General features: G+C 42.1%; 1 protein-coding gene across 7 annotated transcripts in view; it reads left to right on the top strand.

Annotated features, from left to right (window-relative positions):
• Positions 1-8,700: 8,700 nt before the first annotated feature.
• The window catches only part of SMAD1 (SMAD family member 1), a 43,399-nt gene continuing 34,386 nt past the window's right edge, over positions 8,701-17,713 (top strand). For 4 of the 7 annotated variants that reach the window (XM_059843974.1, XM_059843981.1, XM_059843977.1 and 1 more), the window contains exon 1: positions 8,701-8,886. The gene's annotated coding sequence lies outside the window, so the exon portion shown is untranslated. Of the gene's footprint in view, positions 8,887-8,990; positions 9,142-9,706; positions 9,776-17,713 lie in introns of those variants that run through there. The other 3 variants (XM_059843980.1, XM_059843979.1, XM_059843976.1) reach the window with 3 other exon arrangements.

Genomic DNA, 17,713 nt, shown 5'->3' with positions numbered 1-17,713 from the left:
GAGATCCTGACAACTGCACCATGCAGGGGTAATTGTCTGTTATAAATGGCACCAGAACAAGGAGGAGACCAGTGATCTGTCCTTAACATGATTACACACCACAAACCAACGATAAGGCAGGCATTGCTCCTCTGATTCACTTTCAGCAAAGATGAATGACCATAAGGCAAAGAAAAACAAAAGTCAAAACAAAGCACATAATATGGGGATGCTTTGCAGACTAAAAAAAATCTAGAAATTAATTCTTTTGTAGACTGATGAAATCATAGAGAGAATGCAAGCTTTATAAATTAATTTCGGCCTTGGCATTTACTCTGCAGCATCCTGCACCAAACAGCATGCAGGAGGTGTTCTGCTGAGAGGGCAGTTGGGGAGTAGAATGAGTCCTGACCACTTGAAATTACCTAAATCCTTGAGGATCATATTTCTGTTTAGCCCATCATGTAATTTCAGTGTCCTGGCTAAATTTCAGTTTGATTTCAATTACATTTTGACTACTTAATTTCCCAAGTAACATACTTGTCATCATCTTTGATTATTTGGAGATAAGAACTTGCATGGTTTTTTTGAGAATAATAGTAATCCACAAAATTCTGCTATAATACTATTTTTTTCAGGCAAAGAAAAAGATACAGAATTGAAACCAAGGAGCTGAAAATAATTATAAAAATGAAACCACATTAGACTAGCATCTGGGGAAATGAGTTGAGGTAAAGACTGTTCGGTGGGAGTGTGAATGGATGGGAAATGTGAATGTAAAGGAAAAGGAATGTATCTGTAAACAACAGATTATATAATTTGCTTTATTTTGCATGTGTCTTGCTCAAAAGTTCTCATGGTGTTTGCAATCTTAGAGGAATTTAAATATCTCGAGTCTGGTGCGATAGTATTGAAAAGCTTTAAAATGGGATTTTGCAGAGAGAAGGCTAGCAGGTTGTACTAGGATCATAGAAACCAAACAAGCTCCTTTTCTCCATTTATGTTGCCTCTGAAAATGTCATGTCCACAAGCAAAGACAAGCATGATTTATTTAATTAATCACAAGGCATGACTGTAATTTTATTTCTGGTCTGAAAAATGAGAAATGTGGTTCCAGCAGTACAGTGCCCCTTCTGCATAACAGACCAGGGACCTGTTTGGGTACCGCAGACGTCTGGGAATCCAGCCTAAAATTGGGACCGTGCCTTGGGAGCTCTGTCAGATGAATCCTAAATCTGAATCCTTAACTGTTTCTTACAGTATCCATGTTTTCCCTAGAGTGTATCTCATCTGAACACTGACCAACCTTGACCTATTTTGTGCAAGATTTGATTAGATCACAGTGCAAGCCTGCAAGCCATAAATTGCAATCCTCCATCTGGTTGCTCTCTGACAAGTGAACGTGGTCCATCAGCCTTGTCTGCCAGGTGCTGCAGCCTTGGGCACATGAGCAGGGTGGAGTAGCTGCAGGGTCCCCCAAAATCCTGTCAAGTTCTGTGCAAATGTACATGGTAGCAGCTGGACCAGCTGTGCACTGGTGAGGCCTCTTTGACTCCAAGTTTTCAGACAGAATAAGGCACCACTGCTATCCCTTGCTATGTGCAGTTTTCTTCTGGGGCTTCTGTGGTAATGTCCATACTGAATGTTTGATCCCTTTCTGTAAAAATATGGTACTTTTAGACATCCAGATAAAATGCTTCACATTAAAAGCTACTCTTTGTCTGAAGAGTGGGCCTTATTATTTTTTTTCTGAAATGCGCCTTTTTTTTTTTTTTTTTTATTTTTACCCCTTTCTGAAGAGCCACTGACTGTGGTATTTAAAGCCATGTAAACCTTTCCCTTCTCTCTGACCCCTCCAATAACAGCAGGATCTGGATGTGGACTGAATACTTTGGTCCTTTAAACTATATTATTAGTGGACTGAGATCATCACTTGTAATTCAAGTTGCCCAGTACATCCCCCATTGAGACAATATTGATTTTATGTGTTTAGAACATCATCAAACATTAATTGTACTTGGTGTGTGCTTTGGGCAGAGTATATGTAGAAAATGTCAGTGAAATAGCTTAAGTGTATCTGAAAAGAGGATAAAAATAATGCATTTATTTGTCAGGGGTGAAAATACAAGGGAATTTTTTTTTTTTTTTGAGAAGCTCTAAAGCTCCTGTTCACTCAAGAAGAGAGCTTAAATTTGGCAGGGAAAGGGAAGATGAGGGATGAACTGTGTTGAGAATGAGCTGTGAGTCGCAAGGCAGTCTTAGTTTTGCAACTAAATATTGCAAAACTAGCGTTCATAATGACTAGCTCCAGCATGAACCTGGGGAGAAAACAAAATAATTTCCCATTATTTGACCACTATTTGTTCAGTTCACTGAATAAGACAGGGTCTTTAGGAAGGAACATAAATGAGCACTCAATTAAAGACAGGTACCAGGATGCACTCAAACTGAGTTCTTAACTAAGATTATACTAGCAATGCTAATTTGGATGGGTTGCAACTTTCAAGTGTTTAACTTAATTTTTTTTTTTTAATTTACTTATACACAGGATTTACCAATGTGATTTGTGTAACATTTTATGAAATATGGAGGGTTTTTATTTAAAAGCTGCTCAAACCTGTTTGTCAAAAATTTGACAATTTTGGGTGAAGCAAGAAAATAGTGGCATTTAAATTTGGTCTAAAAGCTTTTGTCATGTGAGCAACCTTTTCCAACACTTTGTGGAACTGCCAGGTTGTCTGAAACCTGCAAGGTAATTTCCTCCTCAAAGTGCAAAAGGAAACTAATGTAACACGCATACATTCATTGTCAGGGCTGTCTGCTATTGAGAACTCTCACTAAGAACCCATTGCATTGTGATGACTAATTAAATCTGATTTACTTACTCTCCAAAGTTCAGTTTCTTCCACGCCTTAAGCAAAGAGCAAAGGAAGACTCTGGAGAACATGGGAAAGGAAAAAACCATGGGAATGCAGGCATACCCACTGCTGAGCTATCGGCTTCTTTTAAGCCAGCTGAGAATAACTGCCTTTTGAAGAGTCAATTAATATTTTTGGTGGGATCCTTGCAATTCTTTAGCCTCTGGTTGGTTCATGAACAGCAAAAGAGCAACAGTTTTTTTTCTTTTTACCAGGTAGTGCAATGTCCAACAGCTGCCTTTTCTAATATGTAGTGATCACATCAGCTCACTGAATTTCTCAGTCCAGTCACATATTCTCCTTGTCTTTTGTTATTCACCAGTGAGCCCTGTGCATATGTTTAGTGCAGTTCTAAAAACATTGCAGTTATGCTCAAAGATAAAGTATTTTTCCTCAGCTTAAAAAAAAAAAAAAGCTCGCTTAGTCTATCACTAAGTTTCATAACCACCTTAAACTGGCTGAAGTCAACAACACAATCAAAAAGATAAGTTTCACCCTTCCTCCTACCTCAGTCCTGCCTCTGCACAAGATCAGCACAAGGATTTGGACAACCACACAACAAGCCAGATCAGGAAACTGATCCAAATTAAAAATGAGCTTGGCCCCTGAAACATTTGCTCTCCCCAGCCATCTGAGTTCCCTAGGCCTGTTCAGCTCACAGCTGCACAACAACTGTGCCAGCACAGAGCGGGTGGGCGACACGGGGTGAGGGCTGAGCAGCCCTTGTGGAGGAGGGAGGGTGGGACTGGTTCACTACTGACTTACTCAGCCAAGAGTGACACTGAGCTCAGGCAACCTGACTTATAATTCAGAGCCTTTTCCTTTTATGTTTTCAATCATCGTATAAAATAGGCTGAGTATTTTGTCACAAAACATCAACAAAAACATGGAAGTGAAGGGATGCTTTTAGATGCAGTATGTGTCATTTCATTAGTCTTCCAGTGGTGTGATATAGTGGTCTCCTCTTTGGGTGTAATGAGACAGGACCCTCTGTTGAGACAATTACCATGGTTTTTCCAGCCTTCACACGTTGCCACAAGCAGGCCTGCTCCAAGGCTCCTTATCCCATGGATGCTAGTGTGGCTGGGTGACCATGGCAGTCCCGAGTCCGGCACAGCAAGCTGTGGCACACAGCCACTCGCACAGCCCAGGCATTTGGACCCTGCTTGTGCAGCCACTGCAACTGAGGGACCAAGAAATAACACCTCAGGATTGCCAAACCACCTTTGATTTCTTTTCTCATAGAGTTATTAGCTTTAATTTTGTCTCTGCCACCTGTCTGAATAAATTTTAATATATCATCCTCTGGTGGTTTTTGCAACAAGATGTAACTGGGACAAGGACTGTAAGAACTTGAAAACAGTAATTAAAGTGGGAGATAAGATTAATCTTAGTGGTGTCTTCCAAGAAACCAGCAATAGAGCTAGGTTATTCCAGTTATGTAAATCTTTTTAAGCTGAATGACTGAAGAGAAATTTAATTTTCAAAGAACCAATAATGTTTGATTGCACTGAGTCCATTATCCCTTACTGAGGTGATAGCCAGGAGAAAGTGAAACTACCTTCAAAAGCTTCTACGTGCATTCAGGCAAGATCCAAAGGGAGAATTCCATTCTCTATAAAGTACGATACTGGTGCAGTGCAGTGGGCAGGAATACTGTGCTTTGTGGAAGCACGTGATGAGCTGTCAGAACTGAGGGCAACCTCCCTTCTTTACCAGAAATGTAACATTGCTGGAGCAAAGTCCTTACATTGGAGTCTGATCAGAAAACAACCAATAAAGGAGATAAGGGAGTGCCCTACTTAATACTTTGTTTCAGCCCAAACCTTTTGGAATTGTAACTTTTAATAAGGATCTTGGCAGCTTTAGCTGGGTGCATTAATCTTGAGAAAGTAATGAATTTAGGTCTGATTCCCATCATCCCAATGGTGGAAAAGATGAATGACTACTCAATCTGATCAAAGACCTTTCTAGTATCTGCAGATAGATTTATGGCAGAAGCCTTATTTAATATAACAGAGGTATACACATAATAACCTTGTAAAATTTTCAAGTTCCACATTTATTGTATATGAATCCCACTTAATCATGGTGCGCCAGTTTAGGAAGAACTTCTGAGAGAGAAATGAATTCTCTGTTCTTTTGCCTATGACAGTGAGTCAGAACACTAAGGCAGGTCCCAAGAAGATATTTGACTCTACATAGAGTCAAACTAATGCAGGGCTTTTTCTAGAAAATGGCCAGAGTCCCCAAAGCAGGACTACAGAGAGCCCTCGTGTCACAAGTGCTGCCTTCAAGGCCTTTCACAACTTAGCTCCTTTTCTCCTCGGCTTGTCCTGTGGCTATACAGGACCTTGTATCCAGATGGGCTTGGAAAACCATATGCAGTGTTTCACAGTTATGATGACCTCCTAAAATGCTCCTTACCTTCTCCCACATGCTGTCTCCTGCCTGAGGCACCTTTCCCAAACAGATCTATGTAGTTGCTAAGCAGTCTGCATATCCTACGTTAATAATGCTGAGGTGGGAGGCTTGTTTGATACCTCACCTACTCAAAGACGAAGCAGACAAGCCATGAAGGATAGAGGGTGATAAATTTTATCAGCCAGCTCAAGAAAGAAGGAAATAATGAAATCCAGTATCCTTAGGAAGCTATTATTCTTCTTGAGAGAACTGCCTCTTCTCTCTGAAAATACTGTTGGTATTTTCCCACGCTAGGGCAACAGTGTAATGGCTGAAAAGAAAATTACTCCAGTGATTTTAATGTAAATGGTAAGTCGTCTGTTTGATAGAATTTAATTATTTAATTATCCATGAAACTCTTAATTTCTGGCAGAAACCCAATGTACATGAAGGTGAAGCAAAGTTACTGTCTTTGGAGCTAAACTGTCTCCAGAAGACAGTCTCCATCCCTGGAACCTCTTGAGTAAGCCAGATGAAGCCTGGCTGAAGTTAACAAGAAATACCAAATCATAATCTACATATAAACTTGGAGTTTGGAGGAAGAGCGAAAGCCAATAGTTGTTGTAGCCACAGCATTAGTAGCAGTAGTATTTCTTAAATACATGTTACATAATAGAATAGTATAAAATATGCAGCATAATGAATGTCTTTTAGCACTCAGCCTTCTGATAATCGGTTTCTGAGACACAGATTTTAAAGGCGATTGGGCAGGTGCTTGGTGAGGTGTTAGAAAGTGTCTGTGAGATTAAAGATTCCTTTGAGAATCATATTAGACATTTATCTGCCTAAGTGCCCCAACTCCATTAAAATTCAGGTTCACAGGCCTTATGACTGATGATACCATCAGATTGTGCACCTAATCTGATGAGAAGCGAGGCAGTTTACAGAAGGAATGGTTCTTCTCTTTCTTCACTGCCCCAGCCTCACAGCCTGTTTTCCTTGCACTAGTCCGAATGATCACGTCGTTGCAGAGCAAAAAGAGAAAAAACCCATTCTCTGTTGTCTCTTGAGATAGCACAGCCCAGTGCAGAGCAGCATCAAGGTTGATACCCAGGTGTACACAAAACTTTTTTCAGTTTTCTTATGTTATTCAGAAAAGGCAGGAAGAAGTTAATGATTCAGGGTATTAAAGTAGCCAACAGAGTTAGAAGTGGTGAGTGTGCAGTAGGACAATGCTGATACTGCTCACCCACAGAGTAATGGCTTTGGACAGCCACCCCTACCTGCACATCCTAAAGCAGGGGGCAAACTTGAAGTGTTGTTCTGGCCAGTGTGCCAGAACAGCCCAGCCAGGGAAGCCTCGAGGCAGATCTGACGCTGTTCTGCTTTGTCCCCTGGCCTTCTCACACCACTGCTCTGTCTGAAGCCAGGCTACCCAGCCCTCTCCAGGACAACCACTCTGGTTGTTAAACATCAGAGAAAGACTCTCCTAGGCTGTTTTATAGCCTTTTTTAGGGAAAGCAGCCTCAATGTAAGTAGAAAATAATTTCAGCCTCTCATGCCAGAGCCAACCAACCAGTCAACCCTAACAACAACAACAAAAGCAGTAAAAATGTGGTTCTAACAAGACACCTGACAAACTGCAGTGCTTCCCTAATTATCTCCTTGTCATATCTGTTTAGTGTGAATCATGAATTGATACTTCAGCAACCAGGATCCAGTGGATGGAGCTTGTGCCTGCCAAGTCAGGGTGCAGAGCAGAACTCAGGCACACAAAAGGCCTTTTCCATCTATTTCTCTGTGTGAGACTGGATCACTGAGACTGCCAAGCTCTTGGGGCAGATACTACTGCTGCATTCACTACTCTTGATCCAGGACACCTGGATCCAGATTAAGCACTACCACAGTACAAAAGCCAGTATCAGTTTCATGTTTCTTCTGTACCTTGCCTGAAATGTCTTCATTACCCTGCCAAAATTTAAAGACCTTTCAATTTGTCTTGAGATGAACTTTACCAGTTGTATCTGCAGTCCAGTGCTGCACTTGTATCTGTGATTGCACGTAAAAAGAAAAGTTTACTTGCTAAGTGTAGTTGTGTACAGTGCAAGCACAAAATACACATTAAAGCTGATTACCAAAGTTCACTCATCTTGAATCATTCAAGGTTCAAAATTTAAGCAGTAAAAGAGTAATTTTATTCCAGGCTTTCCCCATCAATATTATGGCATCATCCTGTGTGGGAGATCCTCTACTATTGTTGTAGCATAATACCTAACAATATAGTACAATTCACCTGTTTGCAATTTATGTGGCAAAGAAATGGATGAATTTTAGATTATGAAGTTAGAAAGAAGTGCTGATACCCTCACAGGCATAGACCTGGGTATTTTTTATTGCTGCTGCTTCTGTGACCTTGGTCAAGCCATTCCAGTTCTGTGTCTTCAGACTCATAATGCACCTGGGTGGACAGGACAACTGTTCATCTGGTAAAACTCTCAGGGCCTTAAGTCCTCCAGGCCTCAGTGTTACTGGATTTTAAAATGAGTTTAAAGTCACACCAGAACTGCCTATACATGTGAAAATTTACTGGCCTAAGTATACGGATATAGTTATGTGTATAGCTGTATCAGAATATTTTGCCATGTAGAAATATCTTGCACTTGTTGCTACAAATCTCCTTCCAGGAACGATGACTGGGTAAAAGCCAAAGTGTTTGTTAAAGAATCAGTTTCAGTTCAATCTTGCTTGCGCAACACTTACCTGCCTGCTGTAAAGATCCTGCGAGCAGGCAGGAGAGGCTGCCCTTCCGCATGTGGGCTCCAAACTTTCAGCCAGTTCCAGTTTGGAGCTGACACTTGCAGGTGCCAATGGAGTTCAAGTCAGAGGGACAGCGGCGTGAGGCTTCATTACTGTGGCTGTGACTGCCCAAGAAGCCTCACGCACTGTAATGGCTCTACTCGCATGAGCGAGGACTAAGTGCAGCAACACCTATGGGCAGGAGGATGTCCACGTGTAAAACACCTGGGGCTAGAGAGTGCGCTGTCATTGACAGGTATTACTGCAATTACTTCACTATTAAGACTAGACCAAGTCAAGGCTGAATCACCTGTGGCAAGCGGCAGGACATAATCCTGTTCCATCAGGAATTGAGTTTAACTCCGACAGCATCTGTCGCTGTCCCCGAAACTCCGCTGCCGGAGCTCCCCAGCCGCTCCGGCGGGGTAGAAACACCTTTTAAGCCGCAGTGAGGATGTCGGAGGAGGCTCACACCCGGGGCGGGGGTCGTGCTGTGGGTTAGGGCACACAGCGGCCGTGCCGTGCCGTGCCGTGCCGGGGCCGCTCTCCGGCGGCGGGCGCAGCGCTCCCAGCGGGACCCGGCGGCGCGGCGGCGGGGGCGGGAATTTGGGGAGGATCCCTGGCCGGGCCGGTGCGTGTGTGTATGTGAGTGTGTGTGCGAGTGTGCCGGTGAGCGGCGCGGGGCGGCTCCGGCCGCCTGACGCCAGCCGGGCCACATCCATCCCGATCCCGATCCCGATCCCGGCGCGGAGGAGCTGCCTGCTGGCCGCCCGTCACCGTCCGCCAGCCGGTAACAACTTCGCGTCCCCCCCGCGCCTCTCCCCGCTCACTGCCCCCGGGGCCGGGCGGCTGTGCCCGCGCATCCTCCTCCTCCTTCTCCTCCTCCTCCTCCTCCCCCTCCTCCCCGCTCCTTGCCCGGCGCTGCCGCGGTGGTCCCCGGCAGCGGGAGCGGCTCCGGGCAGCGCTGCGCTCCCGCTCTCCTCCCCGGCATGATGGCGTCCCTGCGGCGGCCCGGCGGGCACCGCTCCCGGCTCCAACTTGGTGGGTAGGTGCCGCGCCGGGCCCGGCGGGCGGCAGAGCCCTTCCCTGCCGGGAAGCTGCCGTCCTGCGGCTCCTCCCCGGCCCCGGCCCCATCGTGGCCCGCGGGGACGCGGCGGAGCCCCGCCGGCCGGGGCAGGGGCCGTCTTTGTGTGTGCGGGAACAGCCCTTCGCCTCCCGCCTCGGCCCGGCCGCGTCCCTCTCCCTCTAATTTATCTTCTTTCTTCTTTTTTCCCCCTTCCTTTCTTTCCGCAGCCCCTTCCCCTCCTGTTTTTTTTTCCCTCCCCTCCCCTTCTTTCTTCTTTAATGACAAATCTGTGCTTAGAGGTCAAGGAAAGTTCACTTTTTTTTCTTTTCCCTGTTAGAGGGTTTGGATGTTTGAGATTTTCCCCCTCTTCAGTATAGTTGCTTCATATACTAGTACAGCCAAATAATCTTATCCTGAATATAGATCTTTAAAGCTTATTAAAATTTACTGGTGTGGAAATATTCAGTCATGCGTTCGAAACGATCTGGGCCAAATGCTGACTTTTTTCTTTTTTTTTTCTTTTTTTTTTTAATATAAACTGAAGTCAGAGCGAGTTCTGACCGAGGCAGGGTTGCTGTGATTGCTCTTTTGTTAGTAGATCAATCTGAAGAAGGTACGTGGTCCGACCTTACAGTTTGCTTTTACAGTATCTGGATAACAGCTTATTCTGAAAATTAATCATTATTTCGGTGTATTTTAGGATAACATGATGCTCACTGCATGTCTACAGTTTTATTTGGGGAGGTATTTTCAACAGAGGTTAATAAAAACAGTATTGTTCGAGCCAGATGGGGAGGAGTAAAAGTAGATGTGTATTTCAGATACAGGCAAATGGAAAAGCTCATTGCCTGAAACATGTCAGTGTTTAATGGATGTCAGTGTTCAAAGATACTGCTCCTTAAAACTAACAGGCTTCTTAGGAAAGAGCTGTCATAGCTGATAGTTTGAATCTGTTTTGCACTCAGAGGGGAAGTCAGAAAAAGAAAACTTGTTTAAAATCTTTTCTTCCAATAGTTATGTGTATTTTTAAGCAGCATTCAGGAGTAAGAATTAAAACTGTGGAGCCCATGGAGAACACTTTTCTTTGCAGGTGTGTGTCTGTAATTCTTCATGTGGCTTACTGCATGAACCTTGTCATTTCAAACAATAGGAACAAATCATGTGAGGGAACCTAAGTTTGGCTTATTTTTTTCTTTTACTTGTGAGTAATGACTTGCCTGAATTACAGGGTCTGAGTTTTTTAGTTGCAGCTGATTAATGCTTAATTTCCCCCTTAAACCAGAGAGTAGTGCTGTGAAGCTTTTTCAAGGTTCTCATTGGATTTTAGTGCAGGTTTTGAGTGCTCCCTTCTCTGTTGTGACTGGAAGAACATCAGTATGAAAATGAGAGCAATCTGACCCTTTTTTGAGTCCTTGCTGTGGTCTTAGGGCTGAAGTCTTGCAATTTACTTTGGACTGTAAGTAGGCACTTGAGAGAAATTTCCCTTGATTTGGGTGATCCAGAAGGCTTCCACAGCAATGAGAAATGATCAGTTCAAGGCATGATCAGGTTACCCTAAGGGTAGGGATTTGTCCTTGCATCTGTTTTGACCCCATTACCATTGGGTATGTAATCAAATACATTTTTTTCCTACTCTATTCTGTTCAACTGGCTTTTTTGTGTACCCTTGAAGATGTGATGATCTGATACATTTGAGAGAAGTGACTGAGTAAACAGATGGAGATCTTTCTGTTTTCATATAAATAGTAACTATCAAATCAAATATTTGAAAACTGATGAGTTTGGTGTTTGCTTTTCCTCTGTAGTCTGAAAACAGAAGTAAAGAGTTGAACATGAAGAAAAACAATACAAAGGTTAATAAAAGTGCTACGTGTGTTTCTGAGTACTGGGAAATTATTCAGATGAAACTATGAATATCTTTGCTTACTATAAAGATTTAAATTTTAAAAATGAAGGGGTTATGACTGTTTTGTTGTTTTTTTTTTTTTTTTTAAATTAAAGCATGAATGCACTGGATATTACATATTGCCAGTACTCTGCTCTGTGCAGCCCAAGCTGTGTGCGTAAAATATCATTTGAGTAGTCTTACAGGCCTAATGGAGGCATCATCTCAGCTTTATAAATAATGTAAGTTGTGTATAATGTGGAGTCCCCAGAGACTGCAGAGAAAGCATCATTACCAGCCTTTTCAACCTGCTGGAGATCTTAAATTGATTTACAGCACTGAACTGGTGCAAAATGATACATCAGGATGACACAGGGTCAACCTGTAAAAGTCTATGATGTGAGCCTGTTAGTTCAGTCATCATAATTAAACCATATTATGAGGGCAGCGAAGCAAGTGTCTGTGACATGTCCCATTGTGCTTCAGATATGGCTGGTTTAAGAATCAAATAAAGAGAGCACCGTGTGTGTTATTTAAGTTATGCAAAGAGTAGTTGGAATTAAAGTTTGTGGCCCTGTGAAGAGTAGAAGCTGAACCAGTTTAGGTTAAGTCTCATCCTCTTCCTTGCAGGAGCTGAGATAGACAAAGGCACATGCAGCTATGGGATGTATGAGTGGGGAAGTAGTTGTGGGTGAATCTCTGAAATTTATACATCCTTTTTTAAAGGATCAGCTAGACTTTACCTGCTGACTGTGCTATCAGATATCAAAAGGAACAAACAGGCAAACAAGCCAATTGGTTGGATTTTTTCATCCTAGTATTTCTATCCCGCAGAAGTTTGTAACTGCCTGTTAAAACATTCCTGAAGATCTGAGTACTTGTATAAGATGGAACATTTTAGTCATTTCTTGAACTATATGGCCAAACTTCTAGACCAGAGAACAGAGACTGTAATTTTGTATATGAGTTGGCATAGGTCACTTTTCTTAGTGAAGACAACTGAGGCTTCAGATTTGTGTTTTCCTCTAGCAGCCCTAGAAAATAGCATGCCACAGGTAGTAAAATGTTTGCTAAATACTTAGCATCTTAGGTCTTGCTGTTTCTGCTGCTAAAATCACTATGATGTGTTTTGGGAAAAGTTCTGCAAAAATGACTTTTTTTTTCTTCTTTCTGCTAGTCAGTCTGCTGCTTGGGGATTTGAGAGTTTTGCATTTGTTAGTGTTTAAACCACCTCCTCATACCTGTAGTGGTGTGAGTTTTTAATCTCCTGAGGTTCTCTCAGCCCAGAAACAAATGTACCTTGTTTTTAGTCATAAATATAAGTTAAAAAATAATTTTGAGACATGCAAGTGAGGCAGACAGAATAAATGGTCACTAGTGGTAAGAGGTTTATTAGTCTCCAAGTTCAGTTGCACCTCAAGAGTATGTGCTTTAGCTAAGGTGCTTTTTGAGTGGCAGATAAAGAATTAAAGCTCACTTTGGAGTGCAGTGGCTTTTAAAACGTGGATGTGGAGCTGTCTTCTGCTGTGTCAGTGCAGATGAATAAATTGCCGTATTGGAGAGAGCCATAAAATCTGTGAAAATGAAAGTCAGATTGCACAAATTGCTTTATGATTGGTGAAGTGATCTTACCGATGTGTGGGGCTTTTGTTTTTTGTTGGTTTTGTTTCTGGTTATTTTTTTAATTTCTGGTTTAGGTTTTCATGACAAACTCGCTCAGTTTTGCTTTCAGAGTGGGGAAAAATCTGTTCTGCCCATAAAAACTTCACTGTTTTTCCCTGTAGTAAGAGCAGACTAATGTTCTTTCACTGGCCTTTCTTCTGTGTATAGTATAAAGCTGAATGCATACCAGTCTTAATAACTAAAAGATGATATGCAGTTCCTAGAAGTTTTCCTTTGAAATGTACTGAGTGGAAAATTCGAGTTTAAACTACAAACCCCAGCTTGGCAAATGAGGTTTGAAGTGCTAGTGACTTACAGGCTCATCCACACAGGCATCTTGCAATTCTCAAGCTATTTTGCTCAAGCTGTAGAACAGCAGGGAGAATTTTTATATTAGAATGTGGGGTTTTGCTTGGGGTGGGAAGGAAGGTATTGTAAATTGATATTTTTAAAGTTTTAGTGTTGCATCCCCGCAGTCTGGGGTATAACTGTTTCCATTAGAATGTTGCTACTTTTCAAGATTTGGAATAACCAGAGAAAGTGTTCCATTGGGCCTTCTGTGGAAAGCTTTACAGAGAGTGGATTTAGGGGTGAGGACAGCCTTGGCTATTGGCTGCCACAAAGATCCCTATCCTTCTCCTCAGACAAATGGTAATTTGCATTACAGAAGCTTTTCGGGTTGCTGTATATTTGAGTGGGGGATGCCCCACGTGCTTTTTAATGGGATGGAGAAGGCAGATGTTTCATAAAGTATGCTGATTTCAAGGAATGAAACCATTTTCTAGAATGACCCCAGATCATACAGGATTCTCTCTCTGCATCCATTTGTCACCTGCATGTGCTGGCACTGGAAGTTGCTCCCAGTTTAATGGGAACAAAGGTTGAGCACAGTACTCCTGATTAGACTGTGTGAGGCCAAGTGTTCCACGCGTGAAACGCCGAACTCCGTCGAGCTCTGGAGATGGGTCCTTTTGTTTTATCTTTTTTATTTTGGGAAAGGTGGAAGGATGTGTGGGGAGCTGTGGCAGTGGGATTGCTCTGGTGGAAGGGTTGTGGGGCTGTAGTGCCAGACAGCAGCTGGGCTGAGCCATCAGTGGATTCCAAAGGGTTTTCTGCAAGCACGGATTGCTTTGCTCAGTTGTACTCTTCTGGTGACTGCTGTCTTGGGAGACTGTGTAGAAGCTGAGTATAGATCAAGAGTTGAAGCTTTTTTCTTCCTGTCTCTAGACTTTCCAGTGTAGGGAAGCTGACCAGTATCGCTATTCGGAGCACTTGCACAATTTGGTTGTTCTAACATAATTTTGTAATTGTTCTGGACTACGTCGCTTTTATTCCAATGTGTGTTATCCACTCAGGAGAGTGATATTAGAGCAGATGTCACCAGTCTCTCCCATTTGGTTCTTCCCTTATCCTTTCTCCAGCATGCACAGACAAAGTCTAGAGTACACGGAGAAAAACAAATTATTTTTAAACATGTCTTTATATAAGTCATTATATTTAGGCACTGTTCAAAGCAGTATCATCCAAACCCAACTATTATGTTGAGTTGGCATGTAAGCAAGTGATTAATGTGGTTCACCAGTGATTTCTGAAGCAATATTTCATATTTCTGTACTTATAAAGGGAACACTCTTCCCAACATGGCAGCAGATGGGACTGTCTAAGCCAGTGTAGACAGTCTGAATTATAGCACTTAATGGTATTCAGAAGTATATCACTTGTTGCATGTTTTTGTCATTAAAACTACTAAAATGCCAATCCACATCAAAGTGATCTATGGGCTATCAATCCAAAATTGGGTAACTTGAAAATAAGATACCCATTAAAAATTTTTGTCGTGCTGAAGTGATTATAGACTGAATCATGAGAGTTTTCGCTGTCTCCTTGTGTCTTTCCCCAGCATGGGTGTAAGAATCTTGTCTGCCCTCCAGTTTTGACTGATGGACTTGCTTCCTTCAGTACTTGGATCTTGTTTGAGGGGAAGCTGAAAATATAGATTTCTGCTCAATACAGATTTCATCCCTGAGTAGAACTTGGATTTCAGGGTTTGCAGCATTACAGAGTTTCTTCTACAGAGGTGGCAAGACTGATGTACATGTTTAAGGGCATATCTAAGTAGATGAAAGCAAAAAAAGCATACGTGCATGCACGTGCCACTTCTGTAGCAGGCTGAGAGGTTTCCCATGAGTTCAGAGAATCTTGTATGTTCAGATTGATTGGGACATGCAGTGACCATAGTTAATGATACCTCTACTTGGTTTTCTTTCTCACTTTGTTCAACACTGCAAACCAGTATCTCATTCTTCTGTGTTGACATGAAAGATTAAATTACTGAGAAATTTTTCTTGTAAATAATTTAAGACTTGTGATTTCAAGCATTTTAAGGCATTGAAAATTATATCAGCATTCTGTCTGGTGTAGCATGTTGAAACCAGGGCATGAGACTCTTAAAGATATTTTAGTCTTACAATGGTGTGTATATAGGATCCTTCAAGTGGATAGGTATGTGTATGTGTGTGTGCACAAATGAATACCTAAAACAATATCACTGCTGTTGAATGCTAAATTGTTTGGATCAGATAAAGGTAGGCTACACCTATATATAGTTGAGACTGTAAATTTATCGAGGTCTGTGTATGTAATAACTATTTATATATAAATACTTAAATGCTCTTTAAGTGCTTGAAATCAGTTTTGATTAAAGATGAAGTAAATAACTGGAGAATCATGTTGCAACAAATTGTGGCTTCCCCTTAAATGTGTTCCTAAGGGTGATAGGAGGAGGAAACATCTGCTGTTTGGTCAGATGCTGTTAATGAGCTACATATTTGACTTCATTCTGCCAGTGTATTTCACCTTTGCATCTGTTAGGTTTCGTTTGAATATTGATGTGGGAGGAATTAATCAAGTGCCCTTGTTGTCTTACATGCATCTTACTAGGAAAGACTTTGATTCAACTGATCTGTTGAGGGAAAAATATGTAGCTTGTAATCGGACATATTTTCCGTGGCAGGGGAGAGAGGGCTCCCAAAATTTTACCAAGATAAGCATGGTAATATGTGTAAGAGTGAGCGAGGAAGGTGGTGTGGAACTGACATCTCCTGCTCTTTCAGTTGATGGTTTAAATTTCTGGGGTGTCCCTGTGATTTATCCAGAATTATATCCTGAAGAATAGCAAAAAATGTATGGGTTGGGTTTTTTTTGTTCTCCGTTGTTTTTTAACTCCTTGTCCTTTTCTTTCCAGCCCTCCCAAGATGTTGTAAAACAAACTCTGCTCGTGGTTTGGTAGGACAAAATAGTTGGCAGAACACCCTTGCACACTGTTGGCCAGTTGTCTTTGTTCCAAGGGTTTCTGAGCTGTCTTGCATGAAGCAAGAAATTTACTTTCAAGTTAGGCCACACACTAGCACCTGCTTAGGAGTGTAGATTCTGTTCCCAGGTCCTGAGAAGTGACTAAAACTGGCTCGTCAATAAAACACAGTCCTGTTTGATGAAGGGTCTTTCTTTTGGTACCTAAATGCTCTGGTGTGAAATTTGACATATTTTTACCACTGTTATGGTTTCTGGGCTGAAATATACCTTGAGGAAGGTGGGTTTGGATTTATTTTAATCTAGGAAGGGCTTTATTCAGGTTAGTAAAACTACAGACTACAAGATGATTTTTTTTTTCTGTTGACTTAATTCCAGGTGTAATAAAATAATCCATCCTGCCTTTGCAGATGGGCTGGGAGACAAACAGGATGTGAACATGACAGGGCTTAGTCATGGTTGCTTAAGGTATCTGGTGCTACAGTGATGAGCATGGGATGGGAACCTCTGTAGATCAGAATCTTCCAGTAGCTCACAAGCAGTGAAAAATGGGGTGGAAATGTGGCTTCTTACCAGGGCTGTTTGTGAAGCAAGGGGGCAGTGATGAGGACTTGTGTTGTAATTGGACAAAGCCATACATGAAGCCAAACTTCAAGGGTACAAGCATAAAGGGAGGAAGAGTGAGACAATTCAGAAGGCTTCTGGATTCTCTGAAGTGGTCAAAATCGGGGAGAAAGCAGCTTTCTTGTGTGTCTGCCTATGCACAGCAGGCAGAGCTCAGTCCCTACCTCAGTGATGAGACGTTGTAGTTGTGCCAAGGCAAGTGGAGTTCTATCCGGTTTTCTTGAAGCAGTTGCTTTTCTGAAGTGTGACCAAATTAATTGGCAGGTGGTTGTTTTGGGAGTTTCACGGAGTCACAGTATGGTTGAGATTGGAGGGGACCTCTGGAGCTCATCTGCTCCAGCCCCCTGCTCAATCATGGCCACAATAAGTTGTCCAGGACCATTTCTGGATGACTTCTGTTTTTCCAGTTGTGTGACAACCGTTCTATTGTTTTGTCCCAACAGTGAATAAACTCAATTAGAAATTATTTTGAACCTCAAAAGACCTGCCAACATGTACATGAAGTCTTCAGAGATTGCTGTATGCCCTGGTTCATTTCAAAGGTGTGGTAGTATTCCAGGAATCCCAAACACATCTAAAGCATGTGCTTGCTTCTCTGTACAGGGAGGCAAGAGGGAAATGGGAAAGACAGAGACCCAACTTGGGTGGCTTTACTGAGGTCTTACCATGAGTCTCCAGCATTCAAGACCAGAATTTTATCTCCCTTCACACAGTCTCTTGCTCTTTGCTCTTGTCAGACACTTTTTTCTTTTTATCACCCAGAAGATAGAAAGATAGATAGATAGAACAGACCTTGGTTATGTCATCATCTTAGTTCTGCTAATTACCTGGTGAATGCAGTGATGAAGTATACTAATCTGAAAAATGTGAATTTTGACCTTGCTGAATGTCTTGAAACAGCTGAGTTACATATAGGTTGCCATCTTGACTGTTGCAGTTTCCTGTTCTGCATTTTTGCCTGCTGCTGGCTTTACAGTCTGGCGTATTTAATAACAGGCCCTTTATTATCCATGCTAGCTAGTGTCAGTGTTAAGTGCTTTCTCTTGGATGTAGTAGCCAAAGGAAAAGCCT

Source organism: Haemorhous mexicanus, chromosome 4 (genome assembly GCF_027477595.1).
Source record: "Haemorhous mexicanus isolate bHaeMex1 chromosome 4, bHaeMex1.pri, whole genome shotgun sequence".
In the NCBI taxonomy this organism is placed as follows: Eukaryota; Metazoa; Chordata; class Aves; order Passeriformes; family Fringillidae; genus Haemorhous; species Haemorhous mexicanus.
The sequence above is the reverse complement of the archived record's forward strand: the minus strand, read 5'-3'. Positions and strand labels throughout refer to the sequence as shown.